The sequence below is a fragment of the Salmo trutta genome, chromosome 21 (assembly GCF_901001165.1).
Source record: "Salmo trutta chromosome 21, fSalTru1.1, whole genome shotgun sequence".
Lineage (NCBI taxonomy): Eukaryota > Metazoa > Chordata > Actinopteri > Salmoniformes > Salmonidae > Salmo > Salmo trutta.
Window position 1 is genome coordinate 40,101,638 of NC_042977.1, and position 13,754 is coordinate 40,115,391.

General features: G+C 42.8%; 1 pseudogene; it reads left to right on the plus strand.

The window, feature by feature from the left end:
- Positions 1 to 1,979: 1,979 nt before the first annotated feature.
- On the plus strand, positions 1,980 to 10,557 carry LOC115156460 (zona pellucida sperm-binding protein 4-like; annotated as a pseudogene).
- Positions 10,558 to 13,754: the final 3,197 nt, after the last annotated feature.

Sequence of the window (13,754 nt, forward strand, 5' to 3'; positions counted from 1 at the left end):
TCTCCTGACCCCTCCTGTCTCAGCCTCCAGTATTTATGCTGCAGTAGTTTATGTGTCGGGGGGCTAGGGTCAGTCTGTCACATCTGGAGTATTTCTCTTGTCTTTTCCGGTGTCCTGTGTGAATTTAAATATGGTCTCTCTAATTCTCTCTTTCTCTTTCTTTCTTTCTCTCTCTCGGAGGACCTGAGCCCTAGGACCATGCCTCAGGACTACCTGGCTTGATGACTCCTTGCTGTCCCCAGTTCACCTGGCTGTGCTGCTACTCCAGTTCCAACTGTTCTGCCTGCAGCTATGGAACCCTGACCTGTTCACCGGACGTGCTACCTGTCCCAGACCTGCTGTCCCAGACCTGCTGTCCCAGACCTGCTGGATCCCTGACCTATTCACCGGACGTGCTACCTGTCCCATACCTGCTGTTTTCAACTCTCTAGAGACAGCAGGAGCGGTAGAGATACTCTCAAAGATCGGCTATGAAAAAGCCAACTGACACTTACTCTTGTGTTACTGACTTGTTGCACCCTCGACAACTACTATGATTATTATTATTTGACCATGCTGGTCATTTATGAACATTTGAACATCTAGGCCATGTGCTGTTATAATCTCCACCCGGCACAGCCAGAAGAGGACTGGCCACCCCTCATAGCCTGGTTCCTCTCTAGGTTTCTTCCTAGGTTTTGGCCTTTCTAGGGAGTTTTTCCTAGCCACCGTGCTTCTACACCTGCATTGCTTGCTGTTTGGGGTTTTAGGCTGGGTTTCTGTACAGCACTTTGAGATATCAGCTGATGTAAGAAGGGCTATATAAATACATTTGATTTGATACCGTAATTCTGTTACCAAACTTTGCATCTGCACAGTTCTTCCAGTAAATGTGTTTCTGTGAAATGATCTGTGTAAGTTATTCAAAGTAGTCCTTGTGCGTAGAGTTGTATGGTTTGTTAAACTTTGAAATTAATGGTTTTTGTTTGGCATCCATTTTAAAGAGACAAATCTTAGTCAAAGCATACATCCGTTACCTTGGAAATGCCTAACTGCATGTTCTAGGTTTAAGGGACCACAATGGAAATATGTCACTTACTTTATTGTGTTATCCCTGTCAAGTTTGTAAAATATGTGCAATGTATGTATATGCATTTTTTAACTTTCAAATAAAATCAATCAATCAATGAACCATAGCCCTAGCACTTGTGTAAATATGTAAGTATTGGATAGCTTTAAAGCAATATGGTGAAAGCTTAACAGGGCTGCAATCATATTGTTTATACCTATCCAATCATTCAGATGTACCTGAAGGGCATAAGAAGTGTAATGGAGAAATGTAAGACCACTAATGTTCATATTTAGATTGCATGTGACTGACAATGTATAACATATTCAGAGCCTCTGTAACCCTCATGATTCACATACAGTACTTCTCCAGACAGACACTCAAGGTGTCGACTGAATATTTGGAATGGTTTAACATGTCTCTTGTTCACTGATAATAGTAATTGACGTCAGCTAATCGCTGAAGGTCCTAGTACAAGGACCGAGGACACAGAGGAACACGTACACACATAGCGATGTATTACATCATATAGCTCAGGGTATATAAGCTGTGTTCTTCCTAATGGAGGTTGAACAATTTTTCTGCTTTGAAGCTGATTTTTGTTCCCTTGTTGCGATCTATTTTTGCAACTGGAATTGTATTCTTATATCCACTGGGACTACTAGTGGATATTTCAGAATAAGGCCAGTGACTCTAGTCTAACCAATTAGGTGCTGACTATTTAATTCCACAGAGTTAGAAAGGGATTGATTTTGATTACAGGGTCAGTTTCTAGCATTCTATTATACTCAATCAGGTATATATATCTGTATTAGGCAGAACAGGCTGTATAGGACAGTATTGCAGATACTGAAGAAAGACACTTAGCTTATATCTTATTATATCTTATTCAGCAGGTATGGCAGTGAGGTGGTGTTCCTATAGGTTTGTTATGTTGGTAGTGTTTGCATGTTATGTTGATGCACAGCCCAACTGGAGGTTTCCTCCAACTAACAACCCGCAACCCCTAGTTAAGTCTAGGCAGCCCCAGTGGCCAGAGCCCCAGTGGCCACAGCAGCAAACTCCACAGAAACCACAACAGCGGACTCCCCAGAGGCCAGAGTCCCAGGGGCCACAGCTGCAGAATACCCAGTGGTCAAAGCTGCAGAATCCCCAGTGGCCACAGCTGCAGACTCCCCAGGGACCACAGCTGCTGACTCCCCAGAGGCCAGAGCCCCAGGGGCCACATCAGCAAACGCACCAGAGACCCGAGCCCCAGTGGCCACAGCCCCATGGACCACAGCTGCAGAATCCCCAGTGGCCACAGCTGCATACTCCTCAGTGGCCACAGCTGCAGACTCCCCAGTGGCCACAGCTGCAGACTCCCCAGAGACCAGAGCCCCAGGGGCCACAGCTGCAGACTCCCCAGAGAACAGAGACCCAGGGGCCACAGCTGCAGACTCCCCAGGGGCCACAGCTGCTGACTCCCCAGAGACCAGAGCCCCAGGGGCCACAGCCCCATGGACCACAGCTGCAGACTCCCCAGAGCCCAGAGCCCCAGGGGCCACAGCTGCAGACTCCCCAGAGAACAGAGACCCAGGGGCCACAGCAGCAAACTCCCCAGGGACCCGAGCCCCAGTGGCCACAGCCCCAGGGACCACAGCTGCAGAATCCCCAGTGGCCACAGCTACATACTCCACAGGCACCACAGCTGCAGACTCCCCAAGCACCACAGCTGCAGACTCCCCAGGGGCCACAGCTGCAGACTCCCCAGGGGCCCCAGCTGCAGACTCCCCAGGAGCCACAGCTGCAGACTCCCCAGAGCCCGGCGCCGCAGCTGCAGACTCTCCAGGGGCCAGAGCCCCAGGGTCCACAGCTGCAGACTCCCCAGGGGCCAGAGCCCCAAGGTCCACAGCTGCAGACTCCCCAGGGGCCAGAGCCCCAGGGGCCGCAGCTGCAGACTCCCCAGGGGCCAGAGCCCCAAAGTCCACATAAGAAAACTCCCCAGTGGCCAGCAGTAACTAAAACTCAAAATCAGAGATGCCAAGTAGAGTCTAAGGATACAGTGCAATGTGGAACCCCTAAAATTACTCTGGCTCAATGTGAAGCTATCGACTGTTGCTTCAATGGACAGCAGTGCTACTATGGGAAGGCAGGTGAGTGTCTGATAGATCTTCTTCCTTGTAATGATCTGTATTTGAACAAAACATTTAATTTTTCTCTCTTTCCCCAGTGACTGTGCAGTGTACCATGGATGCTCAGTTTGTGGTGGTGGTGGCCAGGAATGCCACTTGGCCCAAAATAGACATTGATACCATCATTCTGCTGGGGGGAAACAACGGCCCTTGCAGTCCTGTTGGCATCACTTCAGCCTTTGCCATATACCAGTTCCCTGTCACAGCCTGTGGTACTACTCTGAAGGTGAGTAGAGAGACAGAATATTCATTGTGTACACTGGCTCAGTATTAAAGGCCCAGTGTAGTCAAAAACAGGATTCCTGTTTTTTATATACATTTCCACACTATGAGGTTGGAATAATATTGTGAAAATTATGATAATGCCCTTTTAGTGTAAGAGCTGTTTGAAAAGACTGCCTGAAATTTCAGTCTGTTTTGGTGGGATGGAGTTTTGGTAGTAAATTAGTTAACAGACCATTAGGAAAGAAAGTTCCAAACCGTTCTGCCAATCACAGCTAGTTTTTAGTTTTCCCCTCCCCACTCAGACCACTCCCAGACAGTCCTAGCAAAATTCTTGCTTGAGAAATTGCTCTTTGCTAAGAAGCTATTTTAGTTTCTTTCTGACCATTTTAATTTAAACCCATCATCATTGTTACCCAGAAATTATTTGTTAGAGATAAAAATGGCTGTATTGTTGGACGTTTAAAGGACAATTCCGCCACTTTTCAACTTCATAATCTCCAGCACCAAACCAGTGTCTATATATGTGAAAACAGAGCGTTTCTATGATCTGTGGTTAAAAAGCGAAGAAGAGCGAGCCTTAAAAAAGTGCTTCTCTGTGACATCACAGGGTAGAATTAAAAGTAAAAACGGTGATATTCAAAACCTGCAACAAGTTTCTAGCCCAAGCAGGGCTCTAATCTCCCAAATAATCATTGTTGTAATAAGGCTTCGCTGTACCTTTGTTTCCAAGTGCAAATTCGATAGAGTCATGGTTGCATCATTACTACAGCGAAAATGGCTTGCATCTAGCCCAACCAGGGCAAAAGATCTGACCCATATTACAGGAGCAACATTTTTATCTTCCTATAGCGGATCGCCGGGACTGCATTTTATATTCATAAACCATGTAATTTGGTATTTTAATTAGGATTCCCATCAGCTGTTGCAAAAGCAGCAGCTACTCTTCCTGGAGTCCACACAAAACATGAAACATAATACAGAATAACATAATACAGAACATCACTAGACAAGAACAGCTCAAGGACAGAACTACATTAAAAAAAATTAAAGGCACACGTAGCCTACATATCAATGAATACACACAAACTATCTAGGTCAAATAGGTGGAGAGGTGTGCCACGAGGTGTTGCTTTATCTGTTTTTTTTTTAAACCAGGTTTGCGGTTTATTTGAGCAATATGAGATGGAAGGAAGTTCCACGCAATAAGAGATCTGTATATAAATGTGCCCTGGACTGTTCTAAAACTACTCACGCGTTGTTAACCATTTGTTTACACATTGTTCCATCATTGGCTAGCTAGCTAACAACCTAGTAACTTTGCCATTATATCCAAACATTTGGGGACACAGAAGGAAGGAAAAGGGATACAGTGGGGGAAAAAAGTATTTGATCCCTTGCTGATTTTGTACGTTTGCCCACTGACAAAGAAAGGATCAGTCTATCATTTTAATGGTAGGTTTATTTGAACAGTGAAAGACAGAATAACAACAAAAAATTTGAGAAAAACGCATGTCAGAAATGTTATAAATTGATTTGCATTTTAATGAGGGAACTAGGTATTTGACCGCCTCTCAATCAGAAATATTTCTGGCTCCCAGGTGTCTTTTACACAGGTAACGAGCTGAGATTAGGAGCACACTCTTAAAGGGAGTGCTCCTAACCGCAGCTTGTTACCTGTAAAAAAGACACCTGTCCACAGAAGCAATCAATCAGATTCCAAACTCTCCACCATGGCCATGACCAAAGACCTCTCTAAGAATGTCAGGGACAAGATTGTAGACCTACACAAGGCTGGAATGGGCTACAAGACCATCGCCAAGCAGCTTGGTGAGAAGGTGACAACATTTGGTGCGATTATTCGCAAATGGAAGAAACACAAAAGAACTGTCAATCTCCCTCGGCCTGGGGCTCCATGCAAGATCTCACCTCGTGGAGTTGCAATGATCATGAGAACGGTGAGGAATCAGCCCAGAACTACACGGGAGGATCTTGTCAATGATCTCAAGGCAGCTGGGACCATAGTCACCAAGAAAACAATTGGTAACACACTACGCCGTGAAGGACTGAAATCCTGCAGCGCCCGCAAGGTCCCCCTGCTCAAGAAAGCTCATATACATGCCCATCTGAAGTTTGAATGATTCAGAGGACAACTGGGTGAAAGTGTTGTGGTCAGATGAGACCAAAATGGAGCTCTTTGACATCAACTCAACTCGCCGTGTTTGGAGGAGGAGGAATGCTGCCTATGACCCCAAGAACACCATCTCCACCGTCAAACATGGAGGTGGAAACATCATTCTTTGGGGTTGTTTTTCTGCTTAAGGGACAGGACAACTTCACCGCATCAAAGGGACGATGGACGGGGCCATGTACCGTCAAATCTTGGGTGAGAACCTCCTTCCCTCAGCCAGGGCATTGAAAATGGGTCGTGGATGGGTATTCCAGCATGACAATGACCCAAAACACACGGCCAAGGCAACAAAGGAGTGGCTCAAGAAGAAGCACATTAAGGTCCTGGAGTGGCCTAGCCAGTCTCCATACCTTAATCCCATAGAAAATCTGTGGAGGGACCTGAAGGTTCGAGTTGCCAAACGTCAGCCTCGAAACCTTAATGACTTGGAGAAGATCTGCAAAGAGGAGTGGGACAAAATCCCTCCTGAGATGTGTGCAAACCTGGTGGCCAACTACAAGAAACGTCTGACCTCTGTGATTGCCAACAAGGGTTTTGCCACCAAGTACTAAGTCATGTTTTGCAGAAGGGTCAAATACTTATTTCCCTCATTAAAATGCAAATCATTTTATAAAATTTTTGACATGCATTTTTCTGATTTTTTTTCTTCTTTTTTCTGTCTCTCACTGTTCAAATACACCTACCATTAAAATTATAGACTGATCATTTCTTTGTCAGTGTGCAAACATACAAAATCAGCAGGGGATCAAATACTTTTTTCCCCCACTGTAGCTTCAATGTCAGAATAATAGTAGAAGGAATGATTTATTTCAGCTTTTATTTCTTTCATCACATTCCCAGTGGGTCAGAAGTTTACATACACTCAATTAGTATTTGGTAGCATTGCCTTTAAAATGTTTAACCTGGGTCAAACATTTAAGGTAGCCTTCCACAAGCTTCCCACAATAAGTTGGGTGAATTTTGGCCTATTCCTCCTGACAGAGCTGGTGTAACTGAGTCAGGTTTGTAGGCCTCCTTGCTCGCACACGCTTTTCAGTTCTGCCCACCATTTTTCTATAGGATTGAGGTCAGGGCTTTGTGATGGCCACTCCAATACCTTGACTTTGTTGTCCTTATTAAGCCATTTTGCCACAAATGTGTAAATATGCTTGGGGTCAATGTCCAGTTGGAAGACCCCTTTGCGACCAAGCTTTAACTTCCTGACTGATGTTTTGTAAATGTCAAATCCATATCAATCCAAAAGCCTAAGTATTTATATGCGGGAAGGTGTTCGATTGGAGACCCATCTAATGAGTGAACATGTAGTTCATCTGAAACATTCTTACAAGAGTTTGAAAATAACATGTATTTCATTTTGTCCGTATTAAGCTCAAGTTTTTAAATCAGCAAGGGATTCCTGCATAGCTATAAAATGTGTAGTTTTGACACAGCCAGATCAACAATAGAGGCAGAAGCATACATAATAGTATAATCTGCATATAGATTAAGTTTACCATTAACAGATTGACCAATAGTGTTTATATAAAATTACTTTGTCATTTCAATGACAGGTATTCGTATATCAATATTTTATAATAAACTAATGTCTTTACAGTGTTACATATTTGTTTCTAAGTCACAACATGTGCTTCAAAAGTAGCTGGAATTCATATAAACCCAATTAAAAAATCTTATTTTCTGGTGCTCCTACATTTCATGTGGTGCTCCTACATTTTTAATGTTGGGAGCACCAGTGCTATCAATGACATTTTTTTAATTTAGAGCCCTGAGTCCAAGGTATTTTCTTGCTCCTCACATCACCACGAATGTCATAGTGTTTGAAAATCACTGTTTTTCATTTTTTGATGATACCAAACTTAGAAATGTGCCATTTTCACAAATGTTGACACTGGTATTATGCTGGAGATCCTGAAAATGAGGTTTAAAAGTGGTGGAGTTGCCCTTTAACGGTGGACTCTCCCCTGCAGGAGGAAAATGGTTATATGGTTTATGAGAACAGGATGGCATCCTTCTATGAAGTGGGGGTCGTACCCCAAGGCGCCATCACCAGAGACAGCCAATTTGAGTGAGTCTTCTCTCTGTAAGATTGAATTTACTTTATTGATTCCCAAGAGCTAGTTTCCTGCATCCAGATTTAGCCCATAAAGTGTTGATATGCTTGAAGATCCTACTGTATCAGTCACTGCCATGTCTCCTTCTCTAGGCTGCTGTTCCAGTGTAAGTACTCTGATACTGCGGTGAAGGCTCTGGTTATTGAGGTGAACAATGTTCCTGCACCCACTCCTGTTGCTGTTATGGGACCGCTCAGAGTGGAACTCAGACTGGCCAAAGGAACATGTGACACCAAGACATGTAAAGACGGTAAGGTTTATTTCATTTCAGACTTGTTCTGTGTCAAGTTGTAGAACTTCAAACATATTGTTTTTTATAATTGATTTTTACATGTGTTTTTTTTTCTTCAATCCTGTCTGACCTCCAGAGTCCAGTGCCTTCACATCGTTTTACACTGAGGAAGACTACCCTCTCACTAAAGTCCTGAGGCAACCTGTATACGTTGAGGTGCGCATCCTGGAGAAGAAGGATCCCAACCTGGTCCTATTGCTGGAGCACTGCTGGACCACCTCTGACCCCAGCCCTGTCAGCATGCCCAAGTGGGACCTCCTCATTGAAAAGTGAGTAACTACAATACTAATCCACCTGATTATGCATGTCTTGCTCTTTTTTCAAATATGTATTTTGAACAATCTGTTTGACATTTCTTCATTATGTGACTTCAGAATGCATCATCTACCACTATGTACACTAAACACAAATGTGAACACAACATGTAAAGTGTTGGTCCCATGTTTCATGAGCTGAAATAAAAGATCCCAGAAATCTTCCATATGCAGAATTTTTGTTTACATCCCTGTTAGTGAGCATTTCTCCTTTGCCAAGATAGTCCATGCACCTGACAGGTGTGGCATAACAAGAAGCTGATTAAAAAACATGATCATTACACAGGTGCACCTTGTGCTGGGGACAATAAAAGGACACAAAAATGTGCAGTTTTGTCACAAAACACAATGCCACAGATGTCTTAGGTTTTGAGGGAGAGTACAATTGGCATGCTGTCTGCAGGAATGTCCACCAGAGCTGTTACCAGAGAATTTAATGTTCATTTCTCTACCATAAGCCACCACCAATGTTGTTTTAGAGAATTTGTCAGTTCGCCCAACCGGCCTCACAATCGAAGATCATGTGTAACCACACCAGCCCTGGAACTCCACATCCAGCTTCTTTACCTGCGGGATCGTCTGAGACCAGCCACCCGGAGAGCTGATGAAACTGTGGGTTTGCACAACCGAAGGATTTCTGCACAAACGGTCAGAAACCATCTCAGGGAAGCTCATCTGCATGCTCATCGTCCTCACCAGGGTTTTGACCTGCCTGCAGTTCGACGTTGTAACCGACTGCAGTGGGCAAGTACTCACCTTCGATGGCCACTGGCACGCTGGAGAAGTGTGCTCTTCATGGATGAATCCCGGTTTCAACTGTACCATGCAGATGGCATGGCGTCGAGTGGGCGAGCAGTTTGCTGAAATCAACGTTGTGAACTGAGTGCCCCATGGTGGTGGTGGGGTTATGGTATGGGCAGGCATAAGCTACGGACAACAAACACAATTGCATTTTATCAATGGAAATTTGAATGCACAGATATACAGTACCGTGATGAGAATCTGAGGCCCATTGTTGTGCCATTCATCCATCGTCATCACTTCATGCTTCAGCATGATAATGCACAGCCCCAGATTGCAAGTATCTGTACACAATTCCTGGAAGCTGAAAATGTCCCAGTTCTTCCATGGCCTGCATACTCACCAGACATATCACCCATTGAGCATGTTTGGGATGCTCTGGATCGACATATGACAGGGTGTTCCAGTTCCCGACAGTATACTGTATATAGCAAGTTGGCCCAGCCAGTGAAAAGGAGTGGGACAACATTCCACAATCAACAGCCTGATCAACTTTATGCGAAGAAGATGTGTTGCGCTGCATGAGGCAAATGGTCTGTATTCCCAGTTATGTGAAATCCATAGATTATGTCCAAATTAATTTATTTCAATTGACTGACTTCCTTTAATGAACTGTAACTCAGTTAAATCTTTGAAATTGTTGCATAATGCATTTATATTTTCATTCAGTGTATTTGGAATTGAGGCTTGGCAAACATTAAGTTTCTATTACTCCTCCCTCTTTCTCCAGATGTTCCTACCAGAATGATAAGTACCAGACCACCATGGTCCCTGTGGAACTCTCCTCTGGCCTTCTGTACCCCAGCCACTACAAACGCTTCATCCTCAAGATGTTCACCTTCGTGGATCACACTCTGGCTCCCCGCAAAGATACAGTAATTGGCTACCTTTATTCATACTTTATTCATACCTATCTGATATAATACACACAACTTGATGTGCTATTGGCTTTTCACTAACTTATTTTATGCTGTACTCTTGCCAGATTTTCATCCACTGTAGTGCATCTTTGTGCTACCCTACTCCATGGGACTCCTGTGAACCAAAATGCAACAAACAAAGTGGGTACTATTCTCCCTTTACAAAGGCCTTGTTTGGACACTATAGCCCATATTTAAAGTGTCTCGGAGTACGAGTGCTGATCTAGGATCAGATTCTTCCTGTCCATAATCTTAATCATTATCATGATTTAAAAGACAGCTGATCCTAAATCAACAATCCTATGCTCAGGCACTTTGTGGTTGGGGAATGTGACCCAGGTTCTGTTCTTAACCGTTTTCATTGTGTTTTACAGGAAGAGATGTTGCTACCGTTGCTTGGAGGAAGACTAGGCAAACTGCTGTGGTCTCCAGTGGAGAAGTGGTCCTGGTTGACAAAAAGCCAGCCTAGCCTTCAAACTACTGATACTAGCAACAGTTGGTAGCAGGATATGAAATGATGAGCTCCGTCCTTCCATACCCATTACAGTGTAGGTATTAAAGCACTGGCAGTACTTTTTCTACAAACCTTTTACCTGGCGATAGTTTCTAATTTCTTGATACGGAAGAAACGTGTCTCTTATAAACGTCCATGTCCAGTTGCAGGTGGTACTCCAAAAAACAGAGAATATTCAGAAAGATATTAAATCCACTTTTTGCACCGAGTGAGGAGTTCCCTCGCCTTGCATTTCCCAACATATTTGCAGGGACTGCTCTTTTCTATGCTACACCGTGCAGAAACGCGTAGAAATAGACAACAGCGCTTCACACAGTGCAACCAAAACAAAGTTCTACACACATGCAAGAGACATTTCTCATTAGATACAAACAGTGGATTTAATATTTTCTGGAGTTCCATCTGCAACTGGACAAGGAAGTTTATAAGACTCTGGAACCTTCTGAATCGAGAATGAAGAATGTATCGCAAAGTAAAGGTTAGTCTAAATCCTGATTATGGCTGAACAACAGTTTAGGCATGACATCAGGCAAGCTTTAGCTCTGCCGCTAAATTTCGTGTTTACATGGCTATAATAAAACATGGGTTCCTGATTTCGCTACGTATTTGTTTCTAATAAACAGTTGTACCCCCCCAAAAAATTATTGACTTATTTATGCATATAAAAAACCTACTCTCTTGCCACAGTAATGTGGATTTTGTATATCTTGTCAGGTTTGTTATGTGAAGGCATTGTCTAATTCCTGGAATCCTTGAAAGCAGTGGTCAAGGTTGTGTAGAACTATCATTCTATGCTAGGTCACTCCAACCCTGTTCCTGGAGTGCTACCCTCCTCATCCCCAATGAACCGCACCTGATTATAATAATTTGCTGCTTGATAAACTGAACCAGGTTAGTTAAAACTGGGGTTGTAGTGAAAACCTACAGGGTATCTCTCCAGGAGAGCCCTGTTGAAAGCCAAAACACAGAACAGTCAAAGTAGTTTTACTATACTGAACAAAAATATAAAATGCAACAATTTAAGATTTTACTGAGTTACAGTTCATATAAGGAAATCAGTCAATTGAAATAAATGAATTAGGCCCTAATCTATGGATTTCTCATGACTGGGCAAGAACACAACCATGTGGGGGCCTGGGAGGGCATAGGCCCACCCTCTGAGGAGCCAGGCCCAGCCAATCACAAATAGTTTTTTCCCACAAAAGGGCTTTATTATAGACAAAAAATACTTCTCAGCACCACCTCAGACAATCCCGCAGGTGAAAAAGATGTATGTTGAGGTCCTGGGCTGGTCTGCCATTGTGAGGCCATTTGGACGTACTGCCAAATTCTCTAAAACAATGTTAGAGGCAGTTTATGGTAGAGAAATGAACAATAAATTCTCTGGCAACAGCTCTGGTGGACATTCCTGCAGTCAGATACCAATTGTGCGCTCCCTCATCTGTAGCATTGTGTTGTGTGACAAAATTGCACATTTTAGAGTGGCCTTTTATTGGCCCCAGCACAAGGTGCACCTGGTAATGATAATGCTGTTTAATCAGCATCTTGATATGCCACACCTGTAAGGTGGATGGATTATCTTGGCAAAGGAGATATGCTCACTAACAGTGATGTAAACAAATGTGTGCCCCAAATTTTTGGGAAATGTTGCATTTTGTGCATATGGAACATTTCTGGCATCTTATTTCATCTCATGAAACCAACACTTTGCCTTTTCTATTTTGGTTCAGTGTATATATGGGCAATTCCATGGTAAGAGATGAGACTGGTTTTTCACCTTAAAATGTAGGCTGTCAAATAAGCCAATGATTGCAAAGATAAACCATACAATTATCCACAAAAGTTTGGTAACAGTATAAAGGTTTTTGCTGTTTGTGCCATCATTCTGTTAAACTTAGCATCGGTATGTTAGTCAAATTGAGTAGAAATTGTTAAGTAGTTATTGTGCATAGTTATATGGTTTATTTAACTATGTAATCTTTTTTTTTTTGTCTCAGTAGCTAGGTTTCCATTCAATTGGCGATAGATTTTCATGCGAATACTCTAGAATACGTATAAAGAAAACATGCGCATTTTCCCACCAGTGGCGTTACCACTAAATTGACTTTTTGCAGATAAAAACCAGTGCGTAATTTATTAGTATGTTTCCATCGCATTTTTAATTCTACTAGTGGTTTTGTCACAAACTCTTGCTTTAAATTGCACCTATGCCTACTCTGGTTTTGCCTGGCACCTGCGCTCTAGCCAACAGCTCGCAGATACAGTGTGTGAAGACTAGTCTACATGAGATTATTATGGATAAGAGCGTGAATGTTTACTTGTCAAACGGAAGCCAAACATCGATCATCATGTCACCAGAATAATAGCCTCGATATTTATTTGAAATGAACATCAATCACATCACCTTGCACATTCACCACCATGTAAAGTTCATAAATTATTTTATCTGTAGCCTAGTAAATAAACTGCATGCTTTCCCGAGTCGTATAATAATGCACCAATTTGTAAGTCGCTCTGGATAAGAGCGTCTGTTAAATGACGTGAATGTAATGGGAGGACCACTTAACGTATGTGACTCAAAGTTCACTTACACCGCTATCTCTCGCATAATTCATTTTACACACACAAAAAGATCCCACCATGTCGAATGAACAAATTGTCTGTCGGCATTTATAAAATTGTACCGGCATTTCATGTTTCCATCAGCCTGGTCGTGACTTCTCATGTGCCATGTAATTGATCCGCATGAAATTGTTGGATGGAAACGTAGTTAGTGATCCATACTATTATCCGCATGAAATTGTTGGATGGAAACGTAGTTAGTGATCCATACTATTATCCGCATGAAATTGTTGGATGGAAACGTAGTTAGTGATCCATACTATTATCCAAGTGAGCATGTTGCCGCAAAGAGAAATTGGGGAGTTGGAAGATATTCCAGTGTAACAGAAGGCTTCAGGTAGACATATAATAGGTAATAATCCCCGAGTTTTAACTTCATAATTGTATTATGCGCCCCTTTCCCTCCTTGAAGGTAAGATCTAATGTTCTATGATTACTATGCCTTCAGTAATGTAAACTCAGCAAAAAAAGAAACGTCCTCTCACTGTCACTGTCAACTGTGTTTATTTTCAGCAAACTTAATGTGTAAATATTTGTATGAACAT